The following is a 21,449-nucleotide window of genomic DNA, read 5'->3' as shown; positions in this document are numbered from 1 at the left end:
CTATTGGTGATAGATTAGAGAAAGCAAAGCAGGGAAAATCTCTGGGATTTTATAAAAAGTTAAACAAATAACACATACTTCTTTAACATAGGTTTGTATAGGGTAATTGGCAATTAACAATGAACAAGATAACAGTAACAACAAGAGACTCTGTGGTCTTCTGCTCTGGTGGGAGATTGTGCTCTGAAGGGTCTGGAGAAAGGAAATTACCCTGACATTCCAAAGGAATGCTACTGTAGATGCAAGAAGACAATGGGCAAGCCGAGTTAAGGGAAAGAATTGACCTTTGTCAGGGAAACTACCAGCCCAGGACATGACTACCCATCATGACTTGCTTTTAATTAGAAAGTTTTAACTTCAGATCATCTGAGTTTGAAGGCCCACCATGCAGGCTTCCCCTGAGCTTGTCAGGTTTAATATGTGCTCCTTTTTTGTCCACACATCTCATTTTTCAATACAATTATTAGGAAGTTGAAGATTGCAGAGATTAAATTACTTGTCCAAAGGCACATCCTTAGTAAATTGCTATTTCAACTCAACTGGTCTAAGAGTAAAAGCTCTTGCTCTTTAGATCTGCAACACATAACATGAGAACAGGGGTCCTCTTTTGTACAAATCCAGTTTCACATAGCATATGGGTGAAGCCTTACATAAACAACTCAAATATTGCAACTAACACACCAATGGTCCACAAACTTTGCTAAACTTTAGAATCACTTGAGATTGGAATTTTTTTAACCATTTTTTTTTAATTCCAATGCCCAGGGTACTCCATACCCTTAAATATTAGTCTCTAAGGGTGGTATGATGGCCCACCCTTAAATGATTCTAATCTGTAACCAAGATTGAGAGCCAGTGTCTTAGAAAAGTGGCTCTAATTGGAATCAATTAGAATTAAGCAGAATAAATTCCCAAGTCTTTCAAATGAGTCAGGGAGGGCTTCACAGAAGTTCTGATTCTCGACTTGACATTTAAAGGAGGAAAAGATTGCAAGGAATCATGGAGAAAAAAATGAGTAGGGAAGGGAAAAATATGAATGAACAGAATGTGAAAATACACAGCAGAAGAAAAATAGATGGCATGTCTGCTGGGGCAACTGCCAGAATTCTGCATTCCTAGTCATCTAAATGATCATTTGTGAGGAGTAATGTTTGTAATTTGTAATCCATAATCTCCATCTTTTATTCTAAAAACATGGCTTTCTTAGTTTCTTCCTTCCCAATATTCTCTGGCAAACTATTCCTGTGATATTTTCTTTGACAATCCAAACAAATTTCATTTTGATCATTTTCTTGCATTCTGCTTATCATTTATCTGCATCCAGTTTTAATTAAAGAGTTTATTAGAACGTTTAATTTTTGTAGTCTGCTTACATTATATATTAGATGATAGGTCTCTTCTATTAGATTGTGCATACTTCAAATGTAGAATCTTTTTTTTAGTAATATGTTATATAATTTTATATGTAGTATGTGCACAGTAATACATTTTCCCCCTTTTAAACAGTGTTTTTTTTTACCCTGGCTAGGTAGCTCAGTTGGTTAGAGCATTGACCCTATATGCCAAGGTTGTGGGTTCAATCCCCTGTCAGGGCACATACAAGAATCAACCAATGAAGACATAAATGGAAGGAACAACAAATTGTTGTTTCTCTCTTTCTCTCTCGCTCTCCATTTCTCTCTTTCTCTCTCTTTAAAATCAATCAATTATAAAAAATTAAATAATGTTTTTAAATTGTGTAATTTGTTACAAACAACCTTAGTATTTTTTTACTTTTTAAGAATTTAATTATTGTCTTAATTTCTTATCTCACATTTCTATAATTATTAATAGTATCTTTTATCAAAAATAACAATAGAAAATTTAATGACTTGAAATTATACATTTGTGAGTAAATATGTATGTAAAATAAAAGATGAAATGTCAAGTTAAAAAATAACTGGTATTTTGAAAATATGTTAAAACTCAAGTCTATGACAAGATGACAGTCTATCCAAATAATTCATTTATGTACCTTGAGCTGCTTTATTAATAAAAAAAAATCAGAGACTTAAAAAATGGTTACAGATGGGATAACAAATTGAGTAAAACAAGGATTTTTGTGAAACATATTATTTTGTTTCAAACCATGTGCAAATAACTTCCAGGAATCAATTGGTCAGAATGTGATTTGAGTCATAGCTTGAAATTCCAAAGAAGACAATAATAAAAACAAATTAAAATGCTATTCAAATTTAAGTTTAAAAAAAAGCTGTTTACTAAAAATCTGAAGTAGAAAATACAAATATAAAGAATTAAGATATTTCCTTTAATTTGGAATTGGTAGCGAACTGCAGCATATGGCTTGAAATAACATTGCTGACAGTTTCTGGAAATTACTCAGTTGTTTCTAAAATGAAACCAAAAAAATAAAAATCACACTGTCATTAAAATGCAATAAGCTAATATATCTCCGAACCATTTAGGGAAATCTTGAAGTGTTAACTGACTGTGTGAGAAAAACTTCACCCATATGTATAAGTGAAATGGTATTTTCCTAATCCCATCACTGCTGTCTGTGTGCCCTGACTGGGAATTGAAGCCAGGATTGGCCCATCCACCAGGTCCATGCTCTAGCCACTGAGCCACTGGCCAGGACCTACCTTGAAATTTCTATTAAGTGTTGGTGGGTGAGTGTTGGAAGGAAATGTTGAAGCTGAAGCGCTGTTATAACATCTATTTCATAATAAATATAAATCAGTAAAAGAAACCCCAGACTATTGCTAATACTTTATAATATAATGTGGTCCCTTGTTATTTTGCATTTGAACTTTTATTCTGACATTCACAAGTGCTGAGCCAATGCACCTGAGCCTTGCTAATGGGACTGGATATGGGTACACGTGTCTGAGTAATGTACCCACTTATACTGATTTGCATTAATGATGTGCTCAGGCCTGAATTGTGTTTTAAAAAAATGAGATATAGTCTTGAACTGAACTTCTTTAAAATGTATTTTTAATTATACTTTTCATACAATATTATGTTAGTTTCAGATGTACGACATAGTGATTCAATATTTATATATCTGTGAAGTGCTTACCACAGTAAATCTAGTCACCATTGCTGTGTATAGCTCTAACAATATTATCAACTATACCTCTGTGGTGAGCCTTCCATTCCCAACACTTATTTTTGAACTGGACACTGTACTTCCCAATCCCTTTACCCTTTTCTGCTTACTCTCCACTCCTCTCCCCTCTGGCACCATCAGTCTGTTCTCTGTGGCTATGAGTCTGTTTGTTTAATTTTGTTTATTGTTTTGTTTTTTTAGATTCCACATATAAGTGAATTATAGGTATTTGTCTTTATCAGGCTTATTTCTTTCACTTAACATGATACTCTTTGTGTACCTACATACACTTTTAAATCGATGGCAAGAAGGTGAGGTAGACGCACGCATACGACTGGAGAAACTAAGACCTGCAGAGGATGAGTTAACCTGAGGAACAAGTTAATGTGATGATGGTGTTACAGGGTTGCATTTTAACACAAATATATTTTCTGTGGATGTTGTCTGTCATCACACATTTAAAGATTGAAATTATGTGTGAAGTTTTATAAAATTTTTATTAAATGGTTGTAGAGCCCCCGAAATACAACAATAGGACTTAAGTTTACATTTCGAAAACCATTCAACTCCACAATATTGCAAACTTATGTGATGAATAATTATGTGATTCTAAAAAATTAAAATATTATTGATTACAAAATTTGCTGTAGGATTTATTTATTTGTTTGTTTGTTTATTTTAGTGAGAGAGAGAAAGGGAGAGAAATGAGAAGCATCGACTCATAGTTGCAGCACTTTAGTTGTTCATTGATTGCTTCTCATACATGTCTTGATTTGGGGGGAGCTACAGCTGAGCCAGTGACCCCTTGCTCAAACCAGCAACTTTTGAGCTCTAGCCAGCAACCATGCGATCATGTTGATGATGCCATACTCCAGCCAGATGACCCGTGTTCAAGCCCCACACCTTGAGATTTGAACCTAGGACCTCAGTGTTCCAGGTTGACGTGCTATCCACTCTACCACCACTGGTCAGGCTGGATTGACTTGTTATTGGCAGATATTTTGAAAGATGTGATTTGCTTATCCTCTATAGCACTTGTTTTTGTGAAGAAGACATGTAGAAAAATAAGTACAGTATTTAGCTTAGTTCCCTTCATACTGTATTATTGAATTTTAATCTAGTAAAATAATCTGAATTTACATAAACCATTTCTATTGCAATCAAAACTCATTTCGAGTATAAAAATATTTGCATTCTTATATGTGTATGGACACGAAGAATACCAGTGGTGATTTATGCACAGTCAAATAAAACTAAAAGCATTAAAAAGGTAAGAAAATAATAGGTTGGGCCCTGGCCGGTTGGCTCAGCAGTAGAGCGTCGGCCTAGCGTGCGGAGGACCCGGGTTCGATTCCCGGCCAGGGCACACAGGAGAAGCGCCCATTTGCTTCTCCACCCCTCCCCCGCGCTTTCCTCTCTCTCTTCCCCTCCCGCAGCCAAGGCTCCATTGGAGCAAAGATGGCCCGGGCGCTGGGGATGGCTCTGTGGCCTCTACCTCAGGCGCTAGAGTGGCTCTGGTCGCAACATGGCGACGCCCAGGATGGGCAGAGCATCGCCCCCTGGTGGGCAGAGCATCGAGCGTCGCCCCTGGTGGGCGTGCCGGGTGGATCCCGGTCGGGCGCATGCGGGAGTCTGTCTGACTGTCTCTCCCCGTTTCCAGCTTCAGAAAAATGAAAAAAAAAAAAAAAAAAGAAAATAATAGGTTGGACAAGACTAATAGCATCTTCTTTTTGGATGTGCTTATAAAGAACTTAACCTTTTCATTAGCTTTTGAACATATTTTCTTTTGATCTTTTTTCTCACCTTTAATTATGTGTGTTATAAACTTACACAATTATCTCTTCAAAATCTCTGATATATCCAACTCCTGTGTTCATTCCCATTGTAAGCCACATAGTCTTGGTTATCTGTTTGCAATATGCAAAATATGGTCTCTGTGTTTTTAGTAATTCTGTCTCTTTTCTCTAGATTAATTGTTATGAATATGATTTTATACTGTCAACTGTTTTAACAAAAATAATGGAGATTCTACATTTTTTCCATGATTAATTCAAAACACCTTAGTGTGAAATTCACACAACACACACACACACACAGCTTTCCTAACTAATCTATTAATATTGTTAGTGTACTGCTACGTACATGCCAGTTTCTTCATGTTACATCTATCTTATTTAAAAATCGAGTTTTGATTAAGATTTAGAAAGATCTATTATCTTCATTTCAATAGAATTTATTATTCTTAATATTAATAGTAATAAGGGATTCCCATTTCATTGTGATATTATTTTACTTTCTATTTCTCTAATTTTATTTCTTGTTTGAGAGTATGTGGTAATTATACCTGAGAAGTAACTTTTGCTTTGTTGATATTGCTTCACTATGCATTTCTCCCCCACCCCAAACTTACTGCACTTTTATTTCATGATACAGGAAATACAGTTGCCCATATACAACCAGTAATAGAACATAATCAAATGATATAAGAGAAATTGAAGTGAGCATGTGGGTTTGAAGTTAGGTGATGACTTTGTAAATATAAAACCCAAATGCAATTTTCTCACACATACTATATGATTTCTGTAATGATGTTCAATTACCTACTTCCCTGGAACTCTTGTTCAACAAATACATATTGTGTACTTTTCTGGGTGATGATATAATGGTGAGCAAAGAAGAGCCAGCCCCTACCCTGAGTTTAGATGTTAGTAGGGCAGAAAGGCAGTAATCCACAATAGCCCAAGTGAAACAACAGCGGATAGAGGTCCTGTCAGAGCTTAGAGCAGGGCAGTGACCTAGGGAGGGGTCTCAGGGAACCAGCCCTGAGGGAGTGCTCTTGCACTGAGCTTTGCAGCAGGAGCAGGAGCAGACATTAATTTAAGGAAGGAAGAGAAGAGTGTTCTAGCAGAGGCAACAGCATGGTTAAAGATACTTTGGTAGAAGGGAACAGGACTGGTTCAGGACTTGAAAGAACAGAGGGGTTGAAAAGGGTAAGTGTGGGGTGTGTGCTGGAAGAGGAGGCAGGAGAGAGAGAGAGATGGAGGCCAGAGCTAGCCTGGTGCTTATCCCTTTGACTGGGATTTTCTTTTTATCACTTTAAGAGGGTAGGGAAGACAAAGAGGGGCTTTCAATAGGTTCTAATTGGCAATTAAGAATGTAGGGTTTGCAGGTTTTAAGCATTCACAGTAAGATTAAACACTTAGGAATTGTTAAAAGGCACATCAATGCTATGCTATTTTGTTTATATAAAGCACTTTAAGTTACAATTCAAAAGCATATTGTTTGTGCTGACATTTAGAGTCTGTATGGTATGCCTGATACAATGGCAACCCATCTTCCTTTTATAAAAAAATCCATTGTTTTTAAATGAAACACTGGAACCAAATAAGTGACTAAATGCTTGTATAATAGATGATGTTGTATCATAGATTCTTATGCAATTTTACCCTTATCCCCCTGGCTTGCTTCCGGCTTAGGTTAGACAAGACTTGAAATTGTTACCTCCTGACAGCTGCTGCTGACACATTTGAAATTAATCAATTATCGGTTTAGTTCCTAGCAGGTGTCCACCTGATAAAGCCAAGCCAACAGCTGTAATTGCCACCAATTGGTTTCTTCTTCAGCAAAATTAGTAAAAAGGCTAGAATCAAGTTGTTTAATCACATCACAAGACCACTAAGGTTATGCTTTCTCTAGCCTTGAGACCACAGCATATCTGTTTCCCATCATTTCTCTTTAAGTGTTTTGCCCAGTGTGATTTAAATGTATCAAGTGAATGAGTTAGCTGCTTCCCTTTAAAAACTTCTACACCCTTGCTTCCCCTTCCCCAGCTTGTCTTCCCTTTGCTTACTTAGTAAACAAGAATTCCTGCCTTTCCTCTGTAGTTCCAGAATTCAGAGTGCAAGCTGAGATGTTCACTTAAATGTTGTAATGATTAGCAATTCTAAAATTAGAATTCAGGAATCTAATTTTTCAAAGCCTGCTTATTTCTGTATTACCATCTGTTAAGTTTTTCCTTTCATAGTAGGTTTTTATCATACATGAGGGTCAAAATGGAGAGCTTATGAGATATGACCAAAAAAGCCTAGCCCTGGCCAGCTGGCTCAGTGGATATAGTGTCAGCCTGGTGTGTGGACATCCTGGGTTCGATCTCTGGTCAGGGCACACATGCAAAGCAATCATCAGCTTCTCTTCCTCTCTCTCATGCTTCTCTCTGAGAAGCCACTGAGCCACCTCACCCACAGGTGTTGTAAAGTACCAAAAGCTACAGAATTAATATTAATATTAATTCTGTAGCTTTTGGGAGGCTTGAAAAATATTTTGTTGATTTGGGTTAAGATGTGCAGAGAAATTGTGAGAATAGTCTCTGTACTGTGTGATTGGCATAGTCAGGATGGCCCTTGGCATTGTATTGTAAATGCAAAGGGGAGGAAAACATGGATTCCCAGACATTCCACCAAGCCTGTGGGGAAAAGGGTGAATGGCTAGCCAGGTTCAGGGAGAGAAAAGCCAAAATAAATCTTTTCTCATAGCAATGAGCCATTTGCGGGCATTTTTCCCCACAGAAACTACCTCTCCTATGTAAATGCGTGTGTGACTCTGGACAGAGAGATAGCAGATGAACACTAGATAATATAGGAATGCCTTTTAATATGTGAGGAGACATCTTTCTACCATTGTGTTGGCTTGTAAACTTTGTTTTCCCCAAAAGGATGTATGGCTTGCAAATTGAATGTGGTCCTATCATGTTAAAGGACATATGACTATAACCAATAGTGGTAAGGGGCTCCTAATTGCAATTTTTGTTTCTGTACTTCCCACTTACAAAACTATAAAAACTAAGTAGAACAAAGGGCCGGCGTGTGCTTTCCTTCAGAATTCTGTTGGAGTAGCCACCGCTTGGCCAAGCTAGACAATAAAGCTTTGATGTGTAACCTACGGACCTTGTTCCTGTCTTCAGTGTTTCGGGTCCCTCCGAATTAGGCTTAACATTCTCTCCCTTTTCCCTCCCTCAGCCAGTGGCTCAATTGCTTTGAGTGTTGGCCATGGGCACTGAGGCTAGCTCAGTTGATTCAAGCATGGGTCCCAGAAGGGGGTTGCTAGGTGGGTCCTGCTCAGGGTGCATGTGGGAGTCTATCTACCCTCCTCTAACTTAAAAAATAATCTTGTAGTTATGGGGATAGTATATAGTGGTAAAGAGGGAAAAAACCATGTTGATAAACAAAGCAGTTTGGTGCTTTACTCATGGAGAAACAATCTTGAGGTCATTTAACACCTGTTTTTTTCTTTTGTTTGTTTGTTTAAGATTCTGATATATCTGGCTTTAATAAACATCTTAGTTTTTTTATGTAAAGGATTTTACTGCTAGTTAGCTATGGGGAAACAATGTCAATAGCAGAAATAATGTGGGAAATTAATGAATTTATGAAGTTTAATCCCTGGTATTTATCTTCTAACTTCTTTATAACATTTACTACTAATTCTAAACAGTTATTAATTGTCAATCTTTCAGATAAAGAAGAGAGGATATTGAAGAATTAATACTTTTCCTAGAGAAATTGCTCATAGGCATTGGGGCTTCTCCAGTGTTCACTTTTGTTGGAAGAACATTATAAGAAAAAGACAATTTTATAAACATGCCATAATACAGAAAGTCTGTATTATTCCTATTTTGATTTAGGCTTTATTCGTGTGGATTTATCGAAATTTCTCTTCCATAGGGTGCCTGTCACATGGCATGACCTTTCTTTGTTTATAGAATTACATATTTGGAGGCCAAACTTTCAGTTAAGCAATGGAAACATCAGGTCATCCAAATTGAAGGATACTAGAAAGTATATCAATGGTAATGTGATAAAGTTCTTTAGTAAAATATATTCATTGTCTTGTATAATTGGGACTATCATGACATTCTTTTAAATTTCACGGTATTTTCCCCTAAGTTTGATTTTCTACATGTGCACATAGATACTGAAAATTTCCTTGGTCCAGAAAATTTTTAATAAAATTAAATAGCAATAGTTATATATAAGTGAGAATGAGTAACTAGTTCTTTATTCACAAAAAAATATTATTACTCCCCTTGTGACAATTGGTTAAATAACTACTATAAGGCAAATCAGTATGTTAAGTACTAGGGAAAGGACTTTTTTCCTAAGCATTTGCTAAACACTTAATACCAATAAGAATATCATTAAATGTCTAATTCCTATTGGGTGTGCTAGCAGGGAAAAAGGGAAAACTCATTCATTTCTTAATAACCACATACACTTTAATATTCCATAAATCTGAATCCCCTCAGGAGATAAAACTGTTTGACATAAAGATGCATTAATTATACAGTAACAAGGGATTGAAGACAAAAAAGATGGTTGGCTACTGCGAATTTAAGAGAACTCCAACAAGTTTGGAAATGGAGCAGATAAGAAACTGTCGGTACCCTGGGGCCGAGATAACATGTCCACAGAAGAGCCTCCTGTCCCTCAGACCTGAGTTCCAGACTTTGGTGGAGGGAGAATAATCTTGGCTCACTGAAAGAGATGTTGTGGTGGAACCTGCAGGAAATCTGTCCTTCGGAATTTGCCAGGAATCCCTCTCTTGGTCCCTAGAGAAAGCGTTCCCGGGGAGATATCGCTCTGGGGGTGCTTGACTCTGAAATCACCCATAGGTGCTGGGAGGCAGCTGGCTCCTGAGTAATGCTGAGCATTGAGCTGTGGAAGCCTGGGGCTGGAAAAGCCACCTGTTTTAAAATGTATGTTTTTGTTATTTAGGTATGGTGAGGCCAACAGATCAGGAGATGACTGCCATACACCTCAAGAGGAGGGAACATGCATGGGGGGTGGGGACATGAGGAAGCACCAGTGTCGGCTGAGAGGCAGAAACAGGAAGGAGGAAACATGGGCGAGGACCTGTGCCATGGTCTCTGCAGGCAGGAAAACACAGGGCAGGGGAAGCAGGCTTGTGATGGGCTAGTTGGAATAACTTCTGCAGGCTCTGGGGCACAGGGGCTGTCCCTAATTGTTTGCTCCATGGCCCTGGGATAGTTAGGGCAGGTGGATATTGGCCCCGAGTGTGAGGGCATGATAAAGGAGCTGTTCTGGGACACGGTCTCTGGATTAATTAGTATGCATGCTTTTGCAGGCAAGTTGTTTTCACATCCCACTGTAGAAGCTAGGTACGAGGGACACAGTATCCACCGTTAGAACTGGACGCTGGAGAAGATGTCCTCACTGTGGTGACCAGGCCCTGGGCAGCGGTGCACTGTGGGAGTCTTCCAAGAGCACAGCTAGAAAACTCGCACATGCGACATCTTTTCAGCTCCCTCTTCTGATAAAGTTTAACAAGCTCATCAAAGCAACTGGTAAAAGTAAAATCTTTGGAGGACCGATCTTCATTTTTGTAGAGCAGGTAACAAAATGCGGATTTGGAAATATGATCTGTTATTGGATACAGTTGCCCAACAAGGGTCAAAGAGAGGCAGTGCCTGGCATGTAACAGGGGTTTGAGAAATATGCCTTAAATTTATGTACTTATTATTAACATCATTTAAAAATGTAATTCAATGGAATTATTGCAGTAGCCTCAGAGGAAAAGCCCTGTTACTTTGGGGACCAAGACTTGTAAATCCGCAATGCATAGAATTGCAAGGAAAAGCAGCATAAATTCCCAAATGGGTCACTTGAAGTGCTGATAGGCGAGGCTGTTTCTGCTACTACAAGTTTGTTCCTGATTCATCTGTTCTTCCTATTAGGACTAGATTGCCACATAAAGGTTTTTACTTATTTTTTTTTATTTTTTGTTGAATTTATTGGGGTCACATTGGTTTTTAAAATTATACAGATTTCAGGTGACAATTTTACAATATATCACTGGTGTACAGCATTGTGTTCACCTCAAGTTAAGTCTCCAGCACCATCTCTTCTCACTGTACCCTCCCCCACCTCCTCTTTGCCTCCTGAAGTCCCCCCACTGCTGCCTATGTCTGTAAGTTTTTTTCTTTGTTTAGTCCCCTCACCTTTTTACTTACTGCCCCAACCCCTCCCCTCTGACAGCTGTTCTCAGTCTGTCCTCTGTATCTACGAGTCTGTCTCTATTTTGTTTGTTAATTTATTTTGTTCATTAGGTTCCACATATAAGTGAAATCTCTGTCTTTTTTCACTTAGCATAATAGTCTCTAGGTCCATCCATGCTCTTTTTTACGGCTGAGTAGTGTTCCATTCTGAAAATGTACTACAGCTTTTTTATCCACTCATCTACTGATGGACACTTGGGCTGCTTCCAAATCTTGGCTATTGTAAATAATATTGTGATGAACATAGGGGTGCATGCATTCTTTCAAATTAGTGTTTCAGGTTTCTTTGGATATATTTCCAGAAGTGGAATTGATGAGTCATAGGGCAGTTCCATTTTTAATATTTTGAGGTAACTCCATACTGTTTTCCACAGTGACTGCATCAATCTGTACCCCACCAACAGTGCACGAGGGTTCCCTTTTCCCCACATTCACGCCAACACTTGTTATTTGTTAATTTATTGATGACAGCCAGTAGGACAGGTGTGAGGTGATGTCTCATTGTGTTTTACTCTTTGTTTCTCTGGTGATCAGTGACATTGAGCATCTTTCCTGCTGGCCATCTGTATGTCTTCTTTGGAAAAGTGTCTATTCAGGTCCTTTGCCCATTTTCTTAATTGGATTGTTTTTTATTTTTTGGTGTTGAGTACTATAATATCCTTGTAAATTTTGGATATTAAGCTCTTATCAGATGAATAAACGACAATTTTCTTCCATTCAGTGGGTTTTTTATTTAAATTTTATACTCCTTTGTTGCATTGCTGATGATGGTCCCCAATTCTCACACTGTGTCATCTTCAAACTACCTCCTTCAGCTATGAATTTACCAAGCTGTTCCAGTGCTGTGTGGGCCAGCAGCTTTTGGATGGTTTGGAATGTAATATGATCCCACTCTGGAATCATCTTTGCTCTAAAACAGTGGTCCCCAACCCCCAGGCTGCGGACTGGTACCAGTCCATGGGCCATTTGGTACCGGTCCGCAGAGAAAGAATAAATAACTTACATTATTTCCGTTTTATTTATATTTAAGTCTGAACGATGTTTTATTTTTAAAAAATGACAGATTCCCTCTGAAACATCTGTCTAAGACTCACTCTTGATGCTTGTCTTGGTCACGTGATACATTTATCCGTCCCACCCTAAAGGCCGGTCCGTGAACATATTTTCTGACATTAAACCGGTCCGTGGCCCAAAAAAGGTTGGGGACCACTGCTCTAAAATATATCCCCTGCTCTGATGTCATATTCATGTAAGGTGTCATCCTGCAGTGGGGGCAGACAAAATGAACCACTCTATTTCTGTCAGAGTGAATTTCTGCTTGTGTCATCAGGATAGAAGAGGTCCAAGGTAGTCAATTTGCCACCCACTGTTTATTTGTACACTCCTTAAGAAAGTGTGCTATATAAGGAGATCAATGTTAGTATCTGTTTCTGGAAGTTTGAATTCTGGGCTCCATGAATAAGCTACATCTCCACTGCCATGGCACTTTACTCAGGTGGTAATGGTGCCAGCACTCGAGTAATCAGTGACAAAGGCTTGAGTAGCTACAGTAAACAAATCATTTTGTCTGCTGAGTTACTTAGTGCTTCTTCTCTGGTGGATGCTCTCTGGTGTGTATGAGTGTGTGACACCCAGACCTTCATACTTCATTCCCATTTCTATACATACATATGCATGTCCTTATCCCAGAACTTCCTGTCTCTGTTATTCTTTCTCCTTCTACGTCTCTGAGAAGCCAGCAAGCCATAGTCCGTGCCCATGATTTCATGTATGGGCTAATCCAGAGTACTTCTAATTTCACACAAAGTAGACGACCAGATGCACTGCCTAAAGCTCTGTCCATTTTAAGAATCCCAAGCTGCCTTACATACTTTCAGTCCATTTGAATATACTGGTTAGTAAGCACCCAGAAACAAAGCTACTTAAATTTCAAACTGGATCACTTGGAGAGCTTTTTCTTCTTCTGAGCCTCAGGATTTTAGGATTTTAGCTTTTTCAGAGTGGGCCCACATGGGGGTTCTGCTTTCAGGCATCCAGCTAAGCAAACGATTTAAATCATTCCCAATCTTACACATGAGCACACTGACTCATACCCATATCAAGAAATCTTGTCCAACTTAAAATAAGAATCTTCTGTATTCATTCTATCTTTCTCAGGATTACGTTCTACCTGCATCTCACCAGCATTTGTTAGTATAGTATAAACTTAAGAGTATTTGTAGAAGTTATGGCCCATGCTAAGTCAGCTTGCGATTCCAGAATTCCATAGCATAATAGTTTTCAACCGGGGACAATCTTGACTCTCCCTCGGGATTGGCAATATCTGGAGATATTTTTTGTTGTCACAACTAGAGAGGTGCTAGTGGCATCTACAGTACAGAAGTCAGGGATACTGCTAAACATCTGACCATGCACACAGCACCCTCTATGATCTGACCAGAGCATCAATAGTGCTGAGGTTGAAAACTTGCTAAACTCAGAAAAACAGCCATGTTGGAGTAGAAAAAAACCACTATAGAAGAGACCAGAGGATATGCCTTTGCCAAAAGAAAGGATGGCTCTGTAAGCCAAGGATCACATAGAGAGAAAACATTATAGGACTAGGCTTACTGAAATGGCAGTGAGCATAACAGACCCCACTTAATTAGAATAGAAGTAATTGGCACAACCTCACACTGGGTTCCTGTTCTATGAGGTAAAAAGCTATCATTCTTTTGTATTTCGTAGCCATCTAATTTCTTATGCAAATAACTCTGCTTTTCTGAAAAACATAGATAATTAAAGGATAAAGATGTTCCTAGTGAGAGAAAAATCAATGTTCAGAAACTATTACAGGAATATTATATTACAATGATATTATAGGAATCAAAAGATTTCCTTCATTTAACAGAAATTATTAGCAGTTATATAGTGTCACCATTTTTCCTTGTGATGTAGGTTTTTTATTTAGCAGAATCCAGGATAATAAGTTTAATTTTTTTAGGTATAAGTTTTTCAAAATAACACATAAAACAACAATAATAAAAATAAACTTGGGCTCTGCTTATTCACCTACACACTAGGCATACAATATTATTCCTTTTCTTTCTCTCCTTAAGTCCAGACTAAAACCAAAAACATATATCCCAATCCATGTCACTTAACTGCCACCTAGAGAATTAAGATTTCAGAATTTTATATCTAAAAGTGGTCCTAAAGTTGTATTTTACATATAAAGAAATTGAGTTTCAGGAAATGGAAATTACTTCCCAAAGTCAGACAGTGTTTTAGTTGTCTACAACTAGATTTCTTTATTCCTATTTACAGCTATTTTCACTAAATAAAAAACATGGTAACACCTTGGATGGTCAGAAAAAATTGAGTTAATTAAAAATGATGCTATGTAATTCTATTTTAAATAAACTATATTTAAAGGGACATTACTAGCCCCAAATTAAAACATCCATATTTAAATATATGCTATATACTTTATTATATTAAACAATTTATTTGACATTCTTGAAAGACTCCTTTTGTTTCTAACATAATTTTCAACTTTCAGCAGAAGAGCATGAGAACCCCGGAATTGAGAAAGAGCATAGCTAGGCTGCACATACTCCCGATAAATCACTTTGTTCCTTGTGCTTCTGCTTCCACACTAATAACTCTACCTTTGTTCTCCACCTCATCACAATGAGGTGCAGACGGATAAAAGCACAAGGGAGTTGTTGTTATTGGGAAGACAAAGTGGTAGGAGATAAAGGTTTTCAATAGCATTTTCCTGGTGTATAATTTAAGAGTAACTGTACTGTGCTAAATGCTAACTGAGTATGTTTAAGCAAAGATAGTTAGTGAGGAAGGCAAGATAAAGGGAGAATAGAAAACAATACAGTGTGTTAGAGAATTGCTTTGTTCTAAAGGTTTCTGATATGATTCTCCCCCTCATTTATAAAGTAAAGAGAATTAGTACTTTTTTTGTGTAGCCATTTGTCCTAAAGTCTTTCATTTTCCTCTAATTTAGGAAAGATGAGGAATTATCTCCTAAGTCTTATGATACAAAGAAAAACAAGATCTGGATGCTAAAATCATAATTTCATAGGCTCTGTGCAAAATCAAACTTCATACTATAAATTTAAATTCTAAAATAGAAATAAAATATTCTTATATTTACTATAAACCTTTTTTTTAATACTACACAAAATGCTGTAGCAGTAGCCTTCAGATGAAAGGAAAAACACAAGCAAAAACTATTATTTCACTTACTGAACGGCTGGTGTCAAAATATATGTAACTCTCTTGGGAGAGGACTCGGGAAGCCTGTGCCTGATTTCCTCCAGATTTTGCTTCTCTCACCTTTTCCCTTTGCTGACTTGACTTTGTATTCTGTCACTGAAATAAATCATGGTAGTGAGTATGACTGTATGCTGTGCCAAGTCCCATGAGATTCCCCTAGGAAGTCATGAACTCTGCAAGTGGTCTTGGGGACCTCCAACATAAGAATAGAACAACTATCTCTTGTGTCTTCTGTGTTGTTATTGACATGGAATTTATAATTACATATAAGCCCCATTATACAATGTTATATTACAGTTAGTTGACTTCAAATAACTTAAATATAAAAACTTCATATTTATCTACATAAATTAATTTTTGGTGTTTCTCATGCTTTCTTTAGATAGATTTTCTATTTTTACATTTTTTTTTAGCCCCTAAAACCTTTTTTTGATTTTTTTTTTTGTATTTTCCTGAAACTGGAAACGGGGAGAGACAGTCAGACAGACTCCCGCATGAGCCCGACTGGGATCCACCCGGCACGCCCACCAGGGGCGACGCTCTGCCCCACCAGAGCCACCGTAGTGCCTGGGGCAGAGGCCAAGGAGCCATCTCCAGCGCCCGGGCCATCCTTGCTCCAATGGAGCCTTTGGCTGCGGGAGGGGAAGAGAGAGACAGAGAGGAAGGAGGGGGTGGTGGTGGAGAAGCAAATGGGCGCTTCTCCTATGTGCCCTGGCCGGGAATCGAACCAGGGTCCCCTGCACGCCAGGCTGACGCTCTACCGCTGAGCCAACCGGCCAGGGCTGATATATCTTGTACTACAGGTCTTATACTACAACCCATTCTCTCAGAATTTCTTTATCTGAAAATATCTTTACATTGCTTTTATTTTATTTTATTAAAGGGTTAAGTCCAACTTTATTTATTTTTATTTTAGTTTTTTACAGAGACAGAGAGAGAGAGAGTCAGAGAGAGGGATATAGATAGGGACAGACAGACAGGAATGGAGTGCTTTTATTTTTGAAGTCTGTATTTGCCGTGTGTGTTTTCTATAAGCTTAGTGGTCAACAAGTGACTTAACAGAGAGTTCCTTAAATGTCTGACCCCCCTCCAATAAAACAATACAAAAACAACAACAAAATAAGCAGACAATCCTCCCAGTCTTTAAAAGTTGGCTGTTAGGAAATCCCTTTAATGCATTGCTGAGATATATCATAACTCATATTTAGCCTTTACTTCCTGTGTCTGCGAGCTTGAAAGTCAGCCAGAAATGAAAGCATTGGATCCTCTCAGGTCTGAGCCTGTATTTAACCTTGAGCATGCATGTGATCTTCCAAATTCCCTGAAATATGTGAAAGTTTCTCCAAGCACTTATTATATCAAGGATTTCCTTCTTCAAGCTCTCCCTTCTTGGACTTCTTGGTCTATTACTTCTCTCAGCTGTTATCTCTTACCTCTGATAGCAGTGGCTAATAATTTGCCTTTTATTCATTCAACTTCTTAAAAAAATTAGTGAATTTATTGGGAGTAACATTGGTTAATAAAATTATACAGGTTTCAGGTACAATTCTATAATACATCATCTGTATATTGTATTGTGTGTTACAACCCAAGTCTTCCTCAATCACCATCTATCCCCTTTAACCTCCTCCGCTTCACCTGATCCCCTTTCCCTCTGGTAATTACCATACTGTTGTCTGTCTAAGAAGCTTCTTATTTTTGCTTAATCCCTTCACCTTTTTCACCAACCTCCCAACCCCCAATCCCCAACCCCTCTGACAGCTGTAGTCTGTTTTCCTCATCTATGAGTTTGTTTCTCTTTTATTGCCTTTAAATTTATTTTTTAATTGCCACTTGGGAAGTTATTTCTACCATTGGGAAGTTCCAGGGCAGGTAAAACTAGTTCAAGCCCTTGAGTTGATCTTTCAGGGAACCGGAGACAAATAAAAACATAAAACCGGCCCTGGCTGGTTGGCTCAGCGGTAGAGTGTCGGCCTGGCGTGCGGGGGACCCGGGTTCGATTCCCGGCCAGGGCACATAGGAGAAGCGCCCATTTGCTTCTCCACCCCCCCCCCCCCCCTCCTTCCTCTCTTGTCTCTCTCTTCCCCTCCCGCAGCCAAGGCTCCATTGGAGCAAAGATGGCCCGGGCGCTGGGGATGGCTCCTTGGCCTCTGCCCCAGGCGCTGGAGTGGCTCTGGTCTCGGCAGAGAGACGCCCCGGAGGGGCAGAGCATCGCCCCCTGGTGGGCAGAGCATCGCCCCTGGTGGGCGTGCCGGGTGGATCCCGGTCGGGCGCATGCGGGCGGAGTCTGTCTGACTGTCTCTCCCCGTTTCCAGCTTCAGAAAAATACAAAAAAAAATCCACACACACACACACACACACACACACACACACACACACAAAAAACATAAAACCACAATTTGTTAAGAATAAGATCTGCTTTGCTTCTTCTGGAGTCCCAGCTACCTGCACAAGCAATGCAGGAGCTGGGGAGTTGCTGATAGTAATAGGGGAAGTTAAATGCCACAGATTTCTCTTAATAAAATTCAGCATTTTTTCCTTCATTAAGCACTTTCCTGGTTGTTGCAAAATTTTTGTTAAATTCTGGATTCCACAAAGTTGGTTTTTATTCTTTGTGCTTACTTATTCATTGCTCTTCTATAGGGACAAAATTTTAAAATTTTTTACTTGGCCATTTCCATTGATGGCACTCTTGCCTTCATATTTGAAAGACATTTTCATTGGATATTGAACTCAGATTTGGCTGTTTTGTTTTTTTTTTCTCTTTCTCAAGAGAAAGAGATAATAATGTGTTTGTAATAATGTAATAATTGTAATAATGTGTTTCCATTGTCTTATGGCCTCCATTATTTCTAATGAGAAATTAACCATCGTTCTTATCATTGCTTCCTTATAATCAAGATGCCTTACTCCACCTCCAGCTGCTTACAACACTTTCTCTTTGAGCAGTTTGATTGTAATGGGTGATATGTGCTTTTCTTTGTGTTTATCTGTATTGGTTTTCCATAAGCTTCTTGGATCTTTAAGTTAGAGTTTTTCATCAACTATGAAAAAATTTCAATCATTCTTTAAAAATATTTTTCTTTCCTAGTTTTTCTACCTTGTGTTTCTTAGACTTTGTGTAAAAGTATATTAGATAAAAATTATGTTGTTCCACAGATCAGTTAATCTGTTCATTTAATTTTAAAACATTTATCAAAATCTGTTCTTTATATTACATAGTTGCTATTGATTGTGCCATAAAACTACTGAACATACCTTCTGTTGTCTCCAGAATAATATTAATATCATACAATAGAGTTTTAAATTTAAGGCACTATAATTTTTAGTTTTTATTTTGATTCTTTTTTAAAACAATTTCTATTTATTTCTGAGATTCTTCCCTGGTTCACTAATTATGATAATCATTTCCTTTAGTCTAGTAATTGAAAATATTTCTTATATTTTTTGAAGTCCAAGTCTGTTAATTCCAGTATCTGGCTGATCTCAGGATATTGAATGTCTTTTATCTAAATTATGAATCTTTTTTTGTATTTCTTTGCACATTTAAGATTTTTTTAAAACTTTATACTGAACATTGTGGAGATATTGGATTTTGTTATATTCTTCTAATAAGTAGTAATTTCTTTACTGATATGTAGTTAAATTGTTGATTGACACCTTGAACTTGTAGAAGCTTAATTTTACACATTGTTAGAAAGGATCTGTTTGAGTTTCCCTTAGTTTTAAGAAAAAATCTTAGTTATACTACATAAACTATGTGAGGACACGTACTCTCCTAATTTCAATAGAAACTCCTTTAAACTAGTATATTTCAAATTTCAGCTTCCAACTCACCTGCAGTGACCAGCAGTTAAAGTCCCATTTAACATTTTCTGCTTTTCAACCTTTGTTTTCTGCTGGATTTCTTATAGTCTTTCCTGGTCATTCACTGGAAAAAGGTCAGCTAGGGATAGGAGGGGATTTATATGCAGATTTACAAAATTCTATGTTTGTGTCTCCCTTATTCCCTGAGTTGACCTTTTCAATTTCCAGCCCATGGGTAATCCTGAATTCTGTCCTCTAACTCTAAATCTCAATCCAATAACACTGCAGATATCTAAAGTTTTCTCTGAAAACTGTGAACTGTGTTATTCTCAGGAAAAAAGTCACACAAACATAGGCCTCACCCAGTGAAGTTTCTTTTTTCATGGATTAGCTTTCGTTAAATTTCTTCCTGGCTTGTGTCAGTCTTCATGACTTTCAATTGCTTTATTATTATTATTTTGAATATAATTTGACCATATATCTTAATTGTTATTTTTAGTAAGGTTAATTTGATTTAAGGTACTATGATATTACTGAAATTGACAAGTTACTTTTGGAACGGTATTTCTTGGAGACTATTGGGTGCCAGATGTGGTTCACAAACAGCTGTTTTTATCAATGAAAAAGGTAAAGTTTATTTCCAACTAAGTATGATTTCAATTTTTCAGTTAGTATAAAAAGTGCATGTTATAGTTTTCAATTTGAAAACTTGTTTGGGTGAAAGAAAATGTATTGTCTCGTAGAATCTTGCATTTCAACTGAGGAGAAAAAATCTGAAGGAGGGCATCATGAGGCAAAACTTTGTCTGACCTTTTCAGGAATGCTGGAAAGCGTCCCTCTCAACTCTGGTACATCATATTGTACAAAGGTCTCTGTTAGCAGTTCCTGTCTTTGAGTAAAGATTTTTGGTTGTTCTACAGTGAAAACAGCATGGAAAGGGTCCCATATAATCATTTATACTTCTATGTGTCAGATTATCATGCCTTTTAGATAAGTAGAATAAAAGAAGAGCTAGAAAAAACAGGCTAGAGATAAGATCTCAAAAGAAATCATATAAAGATTTTAGCTGGATAGAAGTTTGAAAGGGAGGTATTGTATGCTTACATGCAGAAAAAAGCGCTAAACATGTAGAAAAGAGATAAAAACGGACACTGAAAAATTGGGGGGTGGATTTGCAAAAAAGTTAGAAGATAGCCTTAATTTAAATTTAAAAGTTGTTAGAAGAGTAGAACATAAAATTTTCATTACAAAATTTGTAACTGCATGTTGATAGACTTACTGTGGTGATCATTTCACAATATATACAAATACTAAATCATAATGTATATACACCAAAACTAATATAAAGTTATATGTCAAATGTACCTCAATAAAAAAGAATAGAGCCTAATTCTGGGCTTAAATGTAAGCTCATCTAAACATACAGAGAAATCATTTCATCAAACTTCTTCAATTTATAAATAATATAATTTCTTTCAGAGAGTTTACATGAATTTTCTCAAGTTGAAATAGCTGAATCTGGACTGGGCCCCAGTAACCAGACTTCACCTGTTCTCATTTTAGTTCACTTCACTGCATTGCAAAGGAAATACATCAACTTCATTTTCTTTAAATACGCTACTTTAGAAAAATTCAGTTTACACTAATATTAACAACAAGTTTGTTGATATGACGAGTACACTGCAATTGCCCAATGAGGCTGAACAAAAAAAATTCAGTATGGTTGGCTGATGGTGAATTTAATTATCAAGAATATTAATAGTTGCAACCTAACACTATAAAACAGGAAATTACAAAACAGATAAAGACAATATTGAGTATTTGTGTGAACATTTCCCAGTTTCCTTTGGTATTATCTTGTCCTCAAAGGAATAGTGTCTTACTCCCTTTCATTTTGTTTCTCTAGTGCTTATTCAGCATTAAAACAAGAATTGTGTTTTTATAGTACTATATCATCAAGACCAATAAATCCACATTTATTTAAACTTATATAAATACATACCTACACATACATATTTTTCCAGCTTTAAACTCTATAACTGCTTCCCCTAAGGGATTCATAATGGTACAGAATTACTCAGAGTCCACACCTACATTAAAAAGCAAACCACACATTCCATAGACTCTCAATCTGAGTGTCTCATAGTATTATCACTCCTGAATGTTGTTTTAGAAACTTTTGCCAGA

This window comes from Saccopteryx bilineata, chromosome 7 (genome assembly GCF_036850765.1).
Source record: "Saccopteryx bilineata isolate mSacBil1 chromosome 7, mSacBil1_pri_phased_curated, whole genome shotgun sequence".
In the NCBI taxonomy this organism is placed as follows: domain Eukaryota; kingdom Metazoa; phylum Chordata; class Mammalia; order Chiroptera; family Emballonuridae; genus Saccopteryx; species Saccopteryx bilineata.
Note: the sequence above shows the minus strand (reverse complement) of the source record.